Source organism: Vidua chalybeata, chromosome 8, assembly GCF_026979565.1.
Source record: "Vidua chalybeata isolate OUT-0048 chromosome 8, bVidCha1 merged haplotype, whole genome shotgun sequence".
In the NCBI taxonomy this organism is placed as follows: Eukaryota; Metazoa; Chordata; class Aves; order Passeriformes; family Viduidae; genus Vidua; species Vidua chalybeata.
The window spans coordinates 5433146-5447496 of NC_071537.1; positions in this window are offsets into that span (position 1 = coordinate 5433146).

The window sequence follows — 14351 nt, forward strand, 5'->3', positions numbered from 1 at the left end:
ACCAAAATCTGTTTTTCAGTCCTGGTTCAAAGATTCCATCATGAAATATGATGAGAGACCTGGCAGGCCTTGGGTTGTTGCTTTGCACAACAAACCACAGGATCACAACATGCTGGATATTTCACTTCCCAGTGAAAGCAGCTCCATGAAGATTCCCTAAAGAAGTTAATTCTAGCTTTGAGCTGAAATGACAGCTGCAGGTTAGTGGAGACCTCAACAAATAAGTATTGCTGGAGGAATGAACCTCCTGCAGCTCAGCCTCCAAGAAAACACATCCAAAGCTTCAGATGAACCAACTTTGGCTGTGTTAGAAATGCCAATTTTGTTACTTCACCATCTCTGAAACGTTGAATGTTTGATTTCACAGCTCTTCAAGTGTTATTCTAAAGCTGTTGACTGAAGACTGTGTTTAAGCTCCTGCCGATGTCTTTCAATTTATTCAGCGTGTAAAATTCAAACTTTTCCTATTTTTCTGTGACTAGTTCTTTAACCCACTAAAGCCCAACATATTCTAGAGATCTCTGATAATTTTCTGAAGAATTTATATAGCTATTTCTGTGTGTCCATGTAAAAAATATATATACATATATGTGTGTATTTACAGAACCTCCACGCTGACAAGTGTTTTTGGCATGAGAGAAATTCTCTCTCCTCCTGTTTTGCTGACTGAATTTTCAGACAGCAGAATTTTTTTCCTAAACTGAGTATTCAATTCACTCTATTTTACGGAGCAAATAAAGCCCCTAGCAGATGGCCAGCCAAGGCTATTACAGGCTGTCATTGCTTCCCACACCCACTTGTCCCTCCAGATTAGGAAATACGACTGAAGAGTTGCTTTTCCTCATGCACTTTTTCCTATTTCCGTTGCCAGTGAACAGATGATGCCTCGCAGATATCTCCAGCTCTTCCCCAAACACTCTGCTGCCATTCCAAGGGGTTGCTTTGCTTTCCTATCTCAGAGAAGGAAAATGGAAGTTTTAAAGAGGTAAAACACCTGCTCCCTGCAAAAGGGAGTGCAGCATTTCACAGCACAAATAAAATCTGGTTGGGCCAGAACTTGAAGAAAAATCCGATTTATGCCCAAAAAAATGTGCTTTCCCCAGAGCCATCAGTATAACGTGTCCACATCCACCAGGAAGATTTCTGCTGCAGAGTAATCATTCACAAAACAGACTCACAGGTGGTTGTAGCTCAGGAATTTCTCACAAACCAGGCATTTGTTTCTTCATTTCCAGCCCTTTCCTTGTCCCCCCTTTGCCTGGCAGGACACTGAGGCACAGCAGCACACCCAGCAGTGCAGGGAAGCCCTGAGGCTGGCTGGGAACGGATGTGATCGAAGCACAACTTATTTCACAGTAATTAATCCATTTTTCACTCCTCAGTGCCTCCCCAGTTTTGCTGTGTGTCTGCAGGTCGCAGGAGAAGCAGGGTGATGGAGGAGCCAGGGAGAGCAGCAGTCAGGCACCCAGCACACCCTGAGCACCCCCTGACTCTGGAACCTTTGTTATTTATTCAGGGCTGTGCTGTTTCTATGATTAGTGCTATATTTGGTATTAATTAGTTCTAACTTTTAGCCAGCTGGTTCAAATTTCCCATTAACAATTTGAGTTCCACCACTGCCACCCCTTTGGTCACTGTCCCAGCCCCAGCACCGCAGCAGAGGTTCTGTGGGAATCCCTAACCCTGCACAGCCCCTGGGCCAGGCACTGCTGGCTTTGTTTTCATTTCTAGTGATTAAAACCCTGCAGGACGCAATGTAAATGCATTTTGGTGACACGCCCTTGCTCCTGGTCATGCTTTGTGACCTTTTTGTCAGATTTTAGCATAATCTCTGAGGCTGGAGCTCTGACAGTTTGTGAGGGTGCTTGTGCACACAGCAGCTTCAGGACCTGGGCCTGAGACACACACAATTTCAGAATAAAAAGAATTTTTTATTTTATTTTATGTTTTCTTATTTTTTCTTTCTTATTTTTCCCCCCACAACACCAGTTCTACAGCTAAAGTTTACAGTCAATGGAAAATGAAAAAGCAAAAGTTGGCATAGTCAGACTAGATGGGGCTTCCACTTGCTGACAGTGATTTTTTTTTCACCATGAGGATTAAGTAGATGTATAAATACTTTCAGAATTAGCTTCCAAACACCAGATGGAAAAGTAATTGGAGTCAATGTAGAAATCTGTATTCCAAATCACTGATATATCTTTAATTCAGGGTTACAACAGGTATCTTTCGTTTGCATTTCTTATCTCACCTCTCATCTCTCTGGGCTTTATCATGCTCAGTGATGATGAATCATAAGCAGTGAAGGATATGGCTGAAATTCCCTTTCAAAATGTCATTTACAGGGCAAGCAACAAGGCAGAAGAAATGGTTTTTTTTTTTTGCTTATGAACTGAGCAAACTCACCTGGGAAGATTAAAGTGACAAATAAATGTGCCATTTCCCCCTGCCACTCTCAGAGTGACTTTCCAGAACAGAACCATACTTTAACTTGAAAGCAAAAATTACCTTTGCCAAGTAATCCATAGTAAACAATGTGATTTTAATTACAGCTCATTAGTTTTTGTTTACTGTGCCTGGGAGACACCAGCCTGTCCTGATATTCATCAAACCCTTTGTGTGGATTGCCATTAATTTTAATGGGATAAAAATGATCCCTTGAAATCCTGTGTTTTAAAAATTTAAGTATGACTTTCAACTCCTTTAGTATCAAAAAGATTTCTTACTTGCATGTTTTTGCAGACCCAAAAGGCTTGAGAACAATCCCAATGGGGCACTGCTTGCTGAGTTTAGTGACAGGTACTGCAGAAGCAATTAAAAGCTTGATGTCTTGAGTAGCTGAACGAAAATTCTGGTTTTCTTTTGTGTGCAGAAGGTCACTAAAGTGAATTTGAAGCTGGTGTGATAGCACTGGATGGCTTCTAAAAACCTGACACAGAGTTAGCAGGGTTTGACAGGGTGTGTCAAATGATTTCTGTGGAGCTCAAAAGACTCATTTCTGATAATTTTGGAAGAAAAGTGACACAAGAATATGGAAGTGCTTTTTCAAAGTTTGATAGTGAAATAAGCTTTAATAATTTAAGCTCATCCATGCCATAAATACCAAGCAACTTCACTCTGGAATTTCTAACCCAGAAGAGGAGGCCAACACTAGCTCAGCAGAAGATAAAATGAGTTGAGGAAAAAGTTTTTGATCATAGTAGTGGCCTCTAAAGCTCTGAGGAGGCTCAAAAAGATAACATCAGCTTTTAGGAACTGTTTGACTTCAAAGAAATTGCTGTCACAGAAAACTGAAAATTGATGATCCCATTTCTCTATCTTTCCCAAGCAGGTAGTTCAGAGCTGCTGTTGCTGTAAAGGGAGCATCACTCCTTAAAATCCTAAAGTCATATTCACAGCCTCTCAGTAAGGGTGGAAAAAAGTGAAATATTACCATGGAGAGAAAGCTGGAATCCAGAATATAAACCACTTTTACACAGGCTGCCCCTGGTTCTGGGTTATCCTCAACCATGAAAGGCTAGTGGCTGCAGAAGGCTGCAATGAGCAGAGTCTTTTCCTCTTTCAAAAGGTTTTTCCTCTTTCTTGCTCCAGCTGACCATTCCTGGGCTCTACCACAGTGAGCTGATGCTTCACCTGCCTTCAGGGCTGCTTTTTTTTTTTTTTTTTTTTTTTTTTTTGCCAGTCTGTGAGTTTTTTCTTTCTTGTTCCTCTTAGTCCAGTAGCAGGGCAAAAGTTAGAAGGTAGTGATATAACCCATGAGAGAAGAATGGAATAAAAATTACAGTTACATGCAAATAAAAAAAGGAGTGGTTTCCATTCCAGAAAGAATTGTTGGGATTTTACTCTTTGTTATTTATTCAGGGCTGCACTGTTCTGTGATTAGTGCTATATTTGGTATAAATTAGTTCTAACTTTTGGCCAGCTAGTGCACTAAGTATTTGTATTGCAAGCTGCCAATGCAAAAAGGTACAACATAAATCAGTCCATGTGCAGATTGGAAGGAACTTGATTCTTTTCTTCCCCCTCATTTAGCAGTGCTAAATGTTTTCTTCACTCAGAAGTATGAAAGATTATCTTAAAGTTTTCAAAATAACTCCCAGGACACTTTAATCAGTGTCTTAAAGGATGCAAGCAAACAAGAAGGGTTCAAAAAACAGGAATGACAAAAGCCCAGGCTCTGAAAAGGCTTTTTTAAAGGAAACAAAGCCTCTGTGAGCATCACTCTCTTTCAGAACTTTAATTAGGTCTCTGTTTAAAGTACATCAAAGAACAGATGGTTTTCACAGTTAATAGGCAGCTTGGAACCATTCATTATCAGTCATCCAATTCTAACCAGGAACCCCAAGAGGACACAGTTTAAGGCCAGACCATCTTTCCCAAATGGACAAGCCTGTATGCTTGTTTCTAACCTGGGGAAAGGCAAGTATGAGGAGAAGAGCTAAAGAAGTGTTTTCCTGTAATTGGAACTTTCAGCTTTTTCCATACAGAGGCCATACATGTCCTCCTGTCCCAGTGGTCAAACATTTATAAAGACCAGTATCCACCAGAAGGACAGAATTCACTCTGGTTTTGAAAGTCAGTGTCAGATGTAGGAATTTGAAGCAGACTCTACCTAAAGTACAAATCCTTAATTCCAGGATCTTTTACTGGGCTCTGAATCTCATCCATGTGATGGAAGAAATCCCAGAAGAAACAACCAGGTTCAGAAAAAGGAGTTTCAGTTTGATTCTGGTTTTCCTTAATAAGTACACATTACACTGATGAGCTACAGTAATGATCCTCTGAATTTAATCCCTGTATTATCTATTAACTTAGCAGGAAAGTTCTGTTTAAGTTTAATCACTGTCTGTGTTCCCTCAGGTGAACTTTTTACTCTTGAATTCTTTACTGGGCTCTGAATTAAGTGCTACATAATAACAACCTCTCTCTTCCCTTCAAATCCCATAGACCTTAATGAAGTTCTCAATACCAAATAACTTTGCAGTTTCTGGATGTGGCCAGAAACTGAAAAGGTTCAAATCAAAGAACCAAAAAGAAGGGACCTTAAAGCCCATCCAGTGCCACCCCCTGCCATGGCAGGACACCTCCCACTGTCCCAGGCTGCTCCAAGCCCCATCCAGCCTGGCCTTGGCATTTCCAGGGATGCAGGGGCAGCCACAGCTGCTCTGGGCACCCTGTGCCAGGGCTCAGCACCCTCACAGGGAGGAATTCCTTCCTAATATTCCATCTAAACTTACTCTAAAAGCAGATTATTTGTTCATATTGGTTCATTGTCTTGATAGAGAAATGGGAGCAGGTTTTGGATGAAGACATTGACTTACAAAAAGATGATTGCAGTGATCAGATCCAGACACTCACCACCACCTCCCAGTGCCTACAGTAACTCCTATACTTCAATGTGTTCATTTTCTGGCCTTAAAAGAGTCTCATATCATAGCAGTGACAGGCAGCAATAATAAAGCTGCAGTTCTTCATGTGTGATTTGAAAATAACAAAAGAAATTGGATTTTTGATTGATTTCCCTAAAAGAAAAAATCTTGATTGCTTGGAAATATAAAAGTATACAGCTTTGTAACTATGCATTTATATAACTGCACAAAATAAGCCTTTTTATCCTTTACAGGGAAACAGAAAAGAAAATACTATATTTTTCCAGGTGAACTCATTAAAGGCAGTATTTAGGAATTGAACATTTAACCTTTCTTGCTATAGTGATGCCACAGTGATGTATATCAAAGATTCAGTTTGTTCCACTGATTTTTATCTCTTTTTTCCATAAGCTATGTATACTGCACCATCTTAGAGACTGAATTTTTTATATAGGGATATAGGAAAGTGAACTTACACGTATTTGTATTTTTTGGCCCTTAATCATCTGTCCTAGAAAAGCAATGAGCAGGAATTCCTGTGAACAAAATGTACCTTCCATTTAAAAATAAAGCAAATTTTAGTAGCTGGCTTCAGATAATAACAATTCCTCCTTTTAACAGCTAAATGCTCCAGATGGGCATTTTCCACTGTGAGAACAGAAACCATTATTCCTGGGTAGCATGTAAAGCCAGCTCCAGTAGCCTGGTGAACACTGATGCTTTGGTGAAGTGGATTCTCTGCTTTCCTGGTGGCTTGCAGGGAAGTGCTGATGTTTGCAATGAAAAGCTGCCATCAAGCAGCTGAGTGTTGTCCCATACACCTGCTCTGCTTGGAAATGTTCACCTAAGTTGCATTTCAAGGTCACTTCTTGCCTGAATAGTCAGGCTCTGTGGTTAGATGAGGTGCAGAGCTCCCTGGAGCTCCTGCATTCCTCAGCTCTGCTTTCAGTCACAGCACACAGGCAGCCTTGCTTCCCTTTCTTCCTGCCCTCAGCTGCTTGCTGCAGCTCTGTGGATCTGTTCGTGGGAGGGGTTGAGAAATGAAACTCAACAGGTGGTGGGATTGCTACTGGCAGCCCATTTATTATCATTAGCTGGTACAAGGAAAATGGTGTTCAAGCAAAACATTAAAAAAATAAATAAAGCGAGTGACAGGGCTCTAATCCCTGTGTTTGGTGTTATTTTTAATTTCTACTAAGCCTTACAGGAACTATTCATCAAGTTCTTTTCCTGAGGAATTTTTTCTCTGTGTACATTCAGAAGACAGAATTTGCAAAAGTTATACTGATATGGTATCTATTTAGAACAAAAAAGGGGAGAGTGATCCCTTTGCTTCATTCCAAAGTACATCAAGAGGAAGGCAATCATTCCCACTGAGCTACATCAGACTGAGACCAAAGACACACAACAAACACATCAGTATTTAGCACAGTGGAGTTCTACTGATGTTAACAAAAGACACCGAACCCTGGGAAATATTACACAACAGGTTGAGCCTAGATTTAAAAAAAATGTATTAAACCAGTCTTCTAGAATATATTTTTACCTGAATCATGCTAAGACTAATTAGACAGATTTTTGGGTTCATTTTTCTTTTTTTTAAGAAAGAGGAGCTGGTGTGTGGTCACTTTGCTGCAGATTCCTGGTGGGACACTGACCCTGCCTGCTTTAATCAAGTGCTGCTCCTGTAATAACCCCTGCAATTCCAACAAATCAGGCAGCAGAAAAAAAGCAACACAAAATGGATTTGGAAAGGAGCCCCCATTCCATAATTCTCCAGCTGAACCCCAAGCCCTGGCTGCTGCCCTGCAAAGTGCAAAAGTCACCTGTGAGTGCAGGCTGGGGAAGCAGCAGGGCATTCATTCCATGTCCTAAATCCAGTGCACCTGTGGATGCACTGCTGGAAACTGCTCCCCACCCTGGGTTCATTGGTATGCTGCTCTGCTTGGGATGTCAGCAGCAGAACATGCAGTGCATGATGAGTTTAGAGAGGATTTTGGAGAGTGAACTAAAATGAGCTATCACAAATGGCAAGTGCATTGCTCTGAGTGTCACAAACATTCATTACAGCAATCCACCAGCTCCCTAAAAGTCTCCCCCCAGGCTCTAAAGACACGGGGGGTATGTCAGCTTAATTATCCAGGATACTGTGCTGCCACTGCTTCATTTGAATATTTTCTATGGTGTTGTCTGGGCTCTGGGGCAGGGTCCCACTTTCTGATGTTTTGGGGCAATACAGTGCTCTCTTCAGTACTTAAAATTTAACTGAAAGTCACAGCTCAGTTGGATAAGAGAGCTGCCCCAAATTGGTCCTGCCTGAGGAATTCTCCTGTTTCATTCACAGTAACCTCATTGCTTCCACCTAGTCTGAGCTTAAATAGAGCCCAGGGCTGGGGCAGAGGTCTCAGGTCAGGCTGTTTGGTGTCACTAAGGCTTTTTAGTGCCCTCAGAATGGTGACAGAGCTGTGCCAGGCCCTTGGGTGGTGCAAAGCAGCTCCAGCAGTGTTTAGAAGTGATGCAGGCATTTTAAATTACCCTGCATTGCCTCGATCTGCTCTTTGAAGGAGGCAAAAGGCGGAGAGAAGGAAGAAGGGGCTGAGACAGGCTCTGCATGTCCCCAGCAAAGTGTCTGCAGGTGTCAGAGAGCACCAGGAATGCACTCACGTGTTACAGAAAGGGTAAGAGCAACCAAAAGAGAGAAGTGAAGCTCATCTAGGTTATATTTTTGGATCTTTCTGCTTTCATGTCAGTGAGTTGCAGCTGCAGCTTATAAAGGTCCCAGATAAGATGCAGTCCCCCTGAAGCCCCATGGTAGCTTTGCTAATGGTTCACGATATGGGAAATGCTGATAAACAGTGCCAGGAAAAGGAAAATGGAAATCGCTTTCTCACCTCTTAAGATTGGTTAAAAAAATTCATTGTTAGCTCTAAAAATTTCATAGCATGATGAAATACAGTACAGTGCTGCGTGCTTTTCACAGAATCAGAGGGTTTTAGGGAGCACAGTGTCTCACCTGGTCCCACCTCCCTGCTCAAGCAGGGCCATCCCAGAGCACAGGCACAGGATTGTGTCCAGAGAGTTCTGGAACATCACCAGTGAGGGAGACTCCACATGCCTCTGGTCTCTATTCCAGTGCTCAGTCACTGCTCAGGGAAGTTCTTCCTCATCTTCAGGTGGAACTTCCTGGGCATCATTTTCTGCCCATTGCCTCTTCATGGTGTTAACAGCAAAGAAAATTTTTAAAAACCCTAATGGCTGCTGGTAGCAAAGTCATAGTTAATGATTTTGCAAAGACCACCCACAGCAATTTTATTTACTGTCATGTTTGGCTAGTGAGCTTGCAGGAAAATTGATCCTATTCTACACTAGAATAGCTCAAATTTTAGCAGAGTAAGTCGAGAAAGAGGATGGTGGTTGTTGGCACAAGTCCACCCCCTTTTGTACAGACACAGGTGCTTGTACAGAAAACTCCCCCAGCAGATCAGGTCACCAAGAGTACCTGGGTTCATCCTGCCCTTGGCTGGAAGTGCCACGTTGTGGTTTGAAAGCAGAGCTGTTGCTCCTGTAGAACCAGTGAAGCTCAAAAATAAGTTTGGGCTGAACTTCTTTTCAGAGCTTTGCTTATGAAGGATCCTGAAGGTGCTGTAAAACAACTTTATCTTTTCTTATGTACAAAGATTGCCTTTAAAAGTTTAGACTGTCAATTCTGACACATGTATAGATGAGTTTATAGTTTTATGATTCAGCTGGACTGGAGAGAAAACATCATCTTATGCTGACTGGTAATAGTAGAAGCTGTACTTGTCTCATCAGTGTAAATGTATTTTTTTCTTTTTCTAAACACTTTAAGGATTTTCTTCTAATTATTTTGTTACATTTTAATGAGGCATTTTGAATGAAGTTCAATTTTAATGCATGTTGAGTTTGCTCTGTTAATTAGGTCACTTCCATCTATTTTATACAAATGTTTTGGTTGTAGTTTTATACTTCCTGCAAGAACACATTGCAACCATTACTTCCTATGAGATAACAGAAATGTCATAATTTCATGTTCTGTATTAGATATAAATGGAGCTGTCATGCAATATTCCATTTCTGACATAAAACCAATAAACCAAGAGAAAAAAGAAGGTAAAAAAAACACTAAAAAAAATCCAAACAAAGCTGTGATTGATGGGCTGATGTGAGCTAGGATCCCCATGAATAATGTTAGTTACACAACATGCCAAAAGACAGAGCTTCCAAAGGGAGTGATTTTGTGATTAGTTGTAAATTGTAATCAGGACCAGAATAGTTCCAGGAATTAAATGCTGCTAAGCACAGAAATGAAGAAAATTGAAAACCATTCTCATGTTAAACAGGGCTTTGTTTTTCTTGGCATCATATTTTGTGGCAGCTGTCCTGCCTATAAAGTATTGATTTGGGGGATTTTTTAAATTGACAGCTGAAAAATCTTATTAAAACCGAGCCCAACCTGTGCTGCTGATAGTATTCCATATTATTAAATCCAAAAGAACTTTTTAAAATTTGATTTTCTCTTCGGTAATTTACCACTCACATATTAAATGTCTTGGGCAATAAAAACATCTGTCATTATTTTGCTTTCTGGATTGTCACATTTTAACTGGGGTTTTTAACATGTGAAATGCTCAGAGAGGTTTGTAGGTAAAACCATTCCTTTCATTTCAACAAAATGAAAATACAAGAAAATAATTTAATCAATATTTGATCCTACAGAATGAATTTTGCCTTCTCACAAAACATAAGCTATCTGACAACATTAGTAGGTACAACTGAAGTGCCTTAGAGAAGCTTCTGAAATTTGGTATTCTAGACCAACATGACAGAATAATTAACCCAGGCCATCTAGGTTGGGAGAATTTCAACCTGTAATTCTTTCCTTAGTGCTTAGAGTTAAAACTAAAGGGAGAAAAAAATCATCAGCGTTTGGTTTCACGTCTTGCACAGAAATTCACTTACACAAGGTCAACATTGCGTGTATTGTTGTCCCATGGATTGTCTGCACTTGCTGATAATTCATTCATTTTCTGGCTCATCAGCTCTTCCTTCCAAGAGATTAAATGGCCCTTGAGTCTCCTCAAGAAATATGAGACAGCTTGATTGCACAGGGATGACAAGAAGGATGAATGGATTGAATTTCCACATGACTCCTTCCTTTACTTCTCTTATTTCTCTGCTTCTTGGGAAACAAAAGATCTGTTGCCAGTGCAGGAAAAGCAGGATAGATCCATTGGGAGGTTTTGCTTCCCAAAAACAACTTGGGCCAGGTGAAATTTCCCTGTGAAGGAATCTTTCAGGACAGGAAAGTGCTGCTGGCTGTGGGGGACTGGCACAAACAGGAGTCTCTCACACCTATCCATTTTTCTCTGGAAAAATTCTTGCTACTGGTCTTTCCTTCCCATGTCAAAGAAAAAAAATTTAATTCAGTTCCATGGTTTTGTTTCCCTGTTCCTGAATAAAAATATGAATGAAGACCCCCTCTGAAACATGCCTTCTCAAGAAAAGTCTGTGTGAGCATCACCAATTTATGCTGCAAGACAAATTATTGTCTCAGAGCAAGATAAAGTCTTTTATTTGACCTCTTTGACTCCTGTATCTGACTATTTAATGCAAATAAACACTTATATTCCCCTTTACATCTTGGATCTTAAAAGGAAGGACCCATCATGGCTAGTTTTACATTCAAATAGGACTTTTGGTTTTGCTGCACATTTTTGTGACCTGCCTTTGCAGAGGTGTGGACTGAACTGGCCATGCAGGGAAGGGCAGGAGATTATCAGCAGGGCTTGCTCTCCAAAAACATGCCAAGCCAGATCTAAATCCCAGTGAAGCACTAACAAACTCCCATTCTCTTTCAACTGGCTTTCCATTTCTGATATGATTAATCCTCATTTTATATAGTATTTCCCACATTCCATACTGGGCATGAAAATAGCTAATTAGGTTCTGCTCAAGCAGCCTCAAAAAGGTAAAATTAAAACAAGTTCTGCAGTGTGTGTATATATATATAATGGCCAATACTAACAGAGCTCCTAAAAGCTGTAATTCCCCTTCAGAAGGAAATATCAGGGCTTCTCTGCCACAGTGCAGGGCAGAACCTGGTCTGGTTTTGAGCAGAATACACATTTAAAGCTGCTGCTATTTTTGTAGGACATGAACACACACCATGGACATAGAGTATCAAGATCTCTGGTTTACAGTACAGGTTATCTCATGGGCACCATCCCTGCCTGAGTAAAGGCATTGTCATTATCTCTGAGAAAGGTACTTAGAGTCATTCTCTGGTGTATATTAATAATGATACACTAATTGAATCCTGAAGCTCATTGCTCAGAAGCAATGGATTTGGGGCTGATAGTAGTATTTTATAGTTTTGGATAGAATGCAAGTGAGAGTGTTGCCAAGATAAACTCAAGGTTTGCTTTTATTGCTGGCAGGCATTGCAGGAGCTCCTTTGTTAGAGCTGGAATTCTGCAAAATTTATCAGCACAAAGCTCAGCCCCAAGACCTTAACTCATTGTGCTGAAGGTGAAAACCTTAATAATCTGTGCTGAAATTCCCTTACTAAAGAGAATTTAAGAAATTCCTTTCCCTCCTGAAGGAATTCTTTCTTGAAACTCAGCATGGAAAGGTAAAGATTGTGGAGTGCATTGTTATTTTAAAGGGCCCTCAAGAGAGCAAGAAATGAGACATTTATTCCCTTTGCATTGCAGGTTGCCACTGGCACATGAAGTTTACCACGGGATAATGGGCAAGGTTGGACGGGAACACTTCGTATCCATAGCAAGCCCTTGTTAAAATATTCGCAGCATATTTTGGAGCCAGACAGGGTCAGACACACCACCAAAAAACTGCAGGGGACACAAAAGGAATGGCACTATTCTTGTTTGTCCTCAGACGTGCTGTGCATGAGTGTGGTTTGGCAGGCGTCTAGAAGAGACTCTTTCCCCTCTATATTCCAATGGGATTTTCTGATCACTCTCTTGGGTACCTAAAAAGACAATTCATCCAGAGCTCTGTGCTCTTCACATAGACCTTTTCTGTGCAGCTCTGGAGTCAAGGGATCGTGGAGCTCTGTAACAAATCTTGGCAAGTGGCGCATATTCACTGGATTTGAAAGTTGGTACATTCCTAAGGGAACTGCTTACAAAGATGACAAGCCATCTGTCCCTACTTCTGGTGTTTTCTCTGCTACCATAGCCATAAGTTAAGGCAGAAATAATGTTTCCAACTCAAAAGCCTAATTTGGGCTGTAAATTGTAGGTTTGTAATGATCAAATCTAGATGAAGCCAAGCAGTGAATATTTTTTACGTTGCCCTTTGCTGGTAGGAATTTCTTCTTCTAGCACTGACGTCTTGCAGATCACTGCTCTGTTATTTGCATTTATTATGGTATATTATCACATCACCAAGTCCACATTCTGGACTCCTGCTTGTTTCACCCAGATCCAGGATTATTTACAGGTACCATTCTGCTGCACTGGCTGCTCTCTCCCAGTGGATATCCTATTATAATAAATGTGGGCAGTGTAAAAAAAACATGTTGCAGAATATTGCTTTGAATAGCAAGGGTGCACTGGAGAGTTACATACACGGACACCTGGAATGAAGAGCAGTAAAAGGAAAATATTATTTCATTTCTCTACAGACACATTGTGTGGGCAGAGCTGAGCCCTCCTGCAGGCTCTGAGTCCTCACAGCTGACTCTGACCAGAAGAAATGAGCTTGGACTCGAGGCACCAGGCAAGGAAGGGTTTTTGGAATGAGGCATTTTCCTTGGGCAGGATAAGGGGATAAGAAGCACAGCAGAGGCCCAATCATGCTCCCATCAGGGGCATCCCAGGTACTGTGCCAGGCAAAGAGCAGGAGCTACTCAGCCACAGGAGGGTCCAGCTGCCAGCACAGACAAGTTCTCTGCAAAAGGTTTTTCTACTTTGCTCCCAAATCAGTCCTTCACACTGTTTTTCTTAACAATTTCCAGCAATTAAGGTTGCAAAAACTTTCCTTCATCGTCCTACCATCAGCTTCAATTTTAAATAAATTTGGTGAACTTCAAAATCCTGACCCCTGCTAGTGAAAGCACAGGAATGCCTCAAGCTTTCCTTAGGGCTGTGGCTGATAAAGGACCAGGGTTAAGCTCATTGACTTTATGCCTGTTTTGAAAGAGTTTGTCCTTCCTACAGACTTCCAAAGTTTCACTGCTGGCCAAGCCCAATGTTTTTAGTCTACAGATTATATTAACTTCTGCTGAACTAATCCCTAATTGCTTTACCCTCAGTGCTTCCAGTACAACATCTGATATGATTAGCTAGGCCATTAATTATCTTGTACTTTAACTATGAACCTCCTGCTGAAATCCAAGGAAAGGTCAATGCATATCTGGAGAAAATCATACCTAACAAGGTCCATTTATCAGCAAATTAGGCACACTGTGAGTTCAGCACACACAGACTGTCCAAAGGGTTTTTACTCCTGTGCTAATGGTACATTAGATTTTTAGCTTGTAGTCAACAGGAGACTGCCTGGCTAAAAACTTCCCATGGACATTAGTGAACAAAAATCCTTTCTACATTATAACAATGACTCAGATTAAAGAATGCAAAGATATTTGTTAAGTAGTCCAGTCTGCACAGATACCAAATGGCACCCGAGGAGCTGCTGTTGCAGACAGTAAGGCTGTTATATGTTTTCAACCTCAAATAATAAAAAAAAAATCGTTGTTGCCACATAAACCTCCCAAGGAACAGCTTGACAAGCATTTGCTTCCATCAGTGTTAGTTATTTGCTTCCAACTTAGGCTGGCCTAAGTTCCACAGCCCAAGCTGTCGCCTCTGCTGTGGCTGAGAAGTTCTTTGGCTCACCTGAACCAGGAGCTGATGCAGAGGAAAAAGCTTTTTTTCCCTTCTGAACTACTTTTAACGTGAGTCCAGGACACCAAGCAGCCCCCCAGCTGCACAGACA